This window comes from Arachis ipaensis, chromosome B9 (genome assembly GCF_059453495.1).
Source record: "Arachis ipaensis isolate K30076 ecotype BB chromosome B9, ASM5945349v1, whole genome shotgun sequence".
Taxonomy (NCBI): Eukaryota; Viridiplantae; Streptophyta; class Magnoliopsida; order Fabales; family Fabaceae; genus Arachis; species Arachis ipaensis.
Window position 1 is genome coordinate 120,706,615 of NC_142444.1, and position 4,230 is coordinate 120,710,844.

At 41.0% G+C, this 4,230-nt stretch overlaps 1 non-coding gene across 1 annotated transcript; it reads right to left on the bottom strand.

Annotated features, from left to right (window-relative positions):
* On the bottom strand, positions 1-108 carry LOC148546127 (small nucleolar RNA R71). The gene has a single exon (XR_015901624.1). It is a non-coding gene; the product is annotated as a small nucleolar RNA R71 (small nucleolar RNA).
* Between the last annotated feature and the right edge of the window lie 4,122 nt (positions 109-4,230).

Sequence of the window (4,230 nt, forward strand, 5' to 3'; positions counted from 1 at the left end):
AAGCTTAGAGCTGATGTTCAAACCTTCAGACAGAAAGAAGGTGAATCTCTCTATGAAGCTTGGGAAAGATACAAACAGTTGACCAAAAAGTGTCCTTCTGACATGCTTTCAGAATGGACCATCCTGGATATATTCTATGATGGTTTATCTGAGCTATCAAAGATGTCACTGGACACCTCTGCAGGTGGATCCATTCACCTAAAGAAAACGCCTGCAGAAGCTCAAGAACTCATTGACATGGTTGCTAATAACCAGTTTATGTACACTTCTGAAAGGAATCCTGTAATCAATGGGACGCCTATGAAGAAGGGAGTTCTTGAGGTTGATACTCTGAATGCCATATTGGCTCAGAACAAAATATTGACTCAGCAAGTCAATATGATTTCTCAGAGTCTGCATGGAATGCAAGCTGCATCCAACAATACTTAAGAAGCATCTTCTGAAGAAGAAGCTTATGATCCTGAGAACCCTGCAATAGCAGAGGTAAATTACTTAGGTGAACCTTATGGAAACACCTATAACTCAACATGGAGAAATCATCCAAATTTCTCATGGAAGGATCAAAAGCCCCAACAAGGCTTTAATAATGGTGGAAGAAACAGGTTTAGCAATAGCAAACCTTTTCCATCATCAACTCAGCAACAGACAGAGAACTCTGAACAAAATGCTTCTAATTTAGCAAATCTAGTCTCTGATCTATCCAAGGCCACTGTAAGTTTCATGAATGAAACAAGATCTTCCATTAGAAATCTGGAAGCACAAGTGGGCCAGCTGAGTAAAAGGATCACTGAAATCCCTCCTAGTACTCTCCCAAGCAATACAGAAGAGAACCCAAAAGGAGAGTGCAAGGCCATTGACATAAGCGCCATGGCCGAACCTGTGAGGAGAGGAGAGGACGTGAATCCCAAGGAGGAAGACCTCCTGGGACGTCCAGTGATCAATAAGGAGCTTCCCTCTGGGGAACCAAAGGACTCTGAGGCTCATCTAGAGACCATAGAGATTCCATTGAACCTCCTTATGCCCTTCATGAGCTCTGATGAGTATTCCTCTTCTGAAGAGAATGAGGATGTCACTGAAGAGCAAACTGCCAAGTTTCTTGGTGCAATCATGAAGCTGAATGCCAAATTATTTGGCATTGACGCTTGGGAAGTTGAACCTCCCTTGTTCATCAATGAACTAAGTGATCTGGATCAACTGACATTGCCTCAGAAGAGACAGGATCGTGGAAAGTTCATAATCCCTTGTACCATAGGCACCATGATCTTTAAGGCTCTGTGTGACCTTGGTTCAGGAATAAACCTCATGCCCCTCTCTGTAATAGAGAAACTGGGAATCTATGGGGTGCAAGCTGCTAAAATCTCACTAGAGATGGCAGACAGCTCAAGAAAACAGGCTTATGGACAAGTAGAAGATGTATTAGTAAAGGTTGAGGGCCTTTACATACCTACTGATTTCATAGTCCTGGATACTGGAAAGAAAGAGGATGAATCCATCATCCTAGGAAGACCTTTCCTGGCCACAGCAAGAGCTGTGATTGATGTTGACAGAGGTGAAATAGTCCTTCAATGGAATGAGAACTCCCTTGTATTCAAAACTCAAGGATCTCCCTCTGCAACCATGGAGAGGAAGCAGAAAAAGCTTCTCTCCAAGCAGAGTCAACCAGAGCCCCCACAGTCAAACTCTAAGTTTGGTGTTGGGAGGCCACAACCAAACTCTAAGTTTGGTGTTGAACTCCCATATCCAAACTCTAAGTTTGGTGTTGGAGAGTCTCAACAAAGCTCTGCACATCTGTGAGGCTCCATGAGAGCCCACTGTCAAGCTATTGACATTAAAGAAGCGCTTGTTGGGAGGCAACCCAATGTTTATCTAATTCTTATTTTTATTGTTTTTCATGTTTTCTTAGGTTCATGATCATGTGGAGTCACAAAATAAATAGAAAAATTGAAAACGGAATCAAAAACAGCAGAAGAAAAATCACACCCTGGAGAAGCATCTGTCTGGCGTTCAAACGCCAGAACAGAGCATAGTTCTGGCGCTGAACGCCCAGAATGGGAGCATCCTGGCGCTGAACGCCCAGAACAAGCATGGTTCTGGCGTTCAACGCCAGAAATGGCAGCAAAGGGGCGTTGAACGCCCAAAATGGGCACCAACCTGGCGCTGAACGCCCAGAGTTGTGTGCAAGGGCATTTAACATGCCTAAATTGGTGCAGGGATGTAAATGCCTTGACACCTCAGGATCTGTGGACCCCACAGGATCATCCCAGGATCTGTGGACCCCACAGGATCCCCACCTACCTCATCATCTCTCTTCCCATTCATGATCATCCCTTCTGTTTTCCATTTACCACTCACATCCATACACCCACTACCTTCAAAATTCATCAACATCTCTCTCCCACCCAATCCCACCCATATGGCCGAATACACACTCCCATCCATCTCCTCCATATCTTCTTCTTATTCTTCTATTCTTTCTTCTTTGGCTCGAGGGCGAGCAACATTCTAAGTTTGGTGTGGTAAAAGCATAGCTTTTTTTGTTTTTTCCATAACCATTGATGGCACCTAAGGCCAGAGAAACCTCTAGAAGGAGGAAAGGGAAGACAAAAGCTTCCATCAAGGGTCTATAGCTCAGTGGTAGAACATTTGACTGCAAATCAAGAGATCCCTGAGATACCTCAAGGGATACATTTTCTTCCACACAATTATTGGAAGCAACTAAGGGTGGAACATCAAGAGCACTCCATCATCCTTCATGAAATCAGAGAAGATCTAAAAGCACTGAAGGAGGAGCAACAAAGACAAGGAAGAGACATAGAGAGCTCAAGGACATCACTAAGGTGGATTCATTCCTTGTTCTTACTTTTCTCTGTTTTTCGTTTTCTATGTTATGTGCTTATCTATGTTTGTGTCTTCATTATATGATCATTAGTAGTTAGTAACTTTGTCTTAAAGTTATAAATGTCCTATGAATCCATCACCTCTCTTAAATGAAAAATGTTTTAATTCAAAAGAACAAGAAGTACATGAGTTTCGAATTTATCCTTGAACTTAGTTTAATTATATTGATGTGGTGACAATGCTTCTTGTTTTCTGAATGTATGCTTGAACAGTGCATATGTCTTTTGAAGTTGTTGTTTAAGAATGTTAAATATGTTGGCTCTTGAAAGAATGATGACTAGGAGACATGTTATTTGATAATCTGAAAAATCATAAAAATGATTCTTGAAGCAAGAAAAAGCAGCAAAGAACAAAGCTTGCAGAAAAAAAAAAATATAGGCGAAAAAAAAATTTAGAAAGAAAAAGAAAAAGCAAGCAGAAAAAGCCAAAGCTCTTAAAACCAAGAGGCAAGAGCAAAAAGCCAATAACCCTTAAAACCAAAAGGCTTTGAGCATCAGTGGATAGGAGGGCCTAAAGGAATAAAATCCTGGTCTAAGCGGCTAAACCAAGCTGTCCCTAACCATGTGCTTGTGGCGTGTAGGTGTCAAGTGAAAACTTGAGACTGAGCGGTTAAAGTCAAGGTCCAAAGCAAAAAAAGAGTGTGCTTAAGAACCCTGGACACCTCTAATTGGGGACTTTAGCAAAGCTGAGTCACAATCTGAAAAGGTTCACCCAATTATGTGTTTGTGGCATTTATGTATCCGGTGGTAATACTGGAAAACAAAGTGCTTAGGGCCACGGCCAAGACTCATAAAGAAGCTGTGTTCAAGAATCATCATACTGAACTAGGAGAGTCAATAACACTATTCAAAATCTGAAGTTCCTATAGATGCCAATCATTCTAAACTTCAATGGATAAAGTGAGATGCCAAAACTATTCAAGAGGCAAAAAGCTATAAGTCCCGCTCATATGATTGAAGCTCTGTTTCATTGATAGTTTGGAATTTATAGTATATTCTCTTCTTTTTCTCCTATTTGATTTTCAGTTGCTTGGGGACAAGCAACAATTTAAGTTTGGTGTTGTGATGAGCGGATAATTTATACGCTTTTTGGCATTGTTTTTAGTATGTTTTTAGTAGGATCTAGTTACTTTTAGGGATGTTTTCATTAGTTTTTATGTTAAATTCACATTTCTGGACTTTACTATGAGTTTGTGTGTTTTTCTGTAATTTCAGGTATTTTCTGGCTGAAATTGAGGGACTTGAGCAGAAATCAGATTCAGAGGTTGAAAAAGGACTGCTGATGCTGTTGGATTCTGACCTCCCTGCACTCAAAGTGAATTTTCTGGAGCTA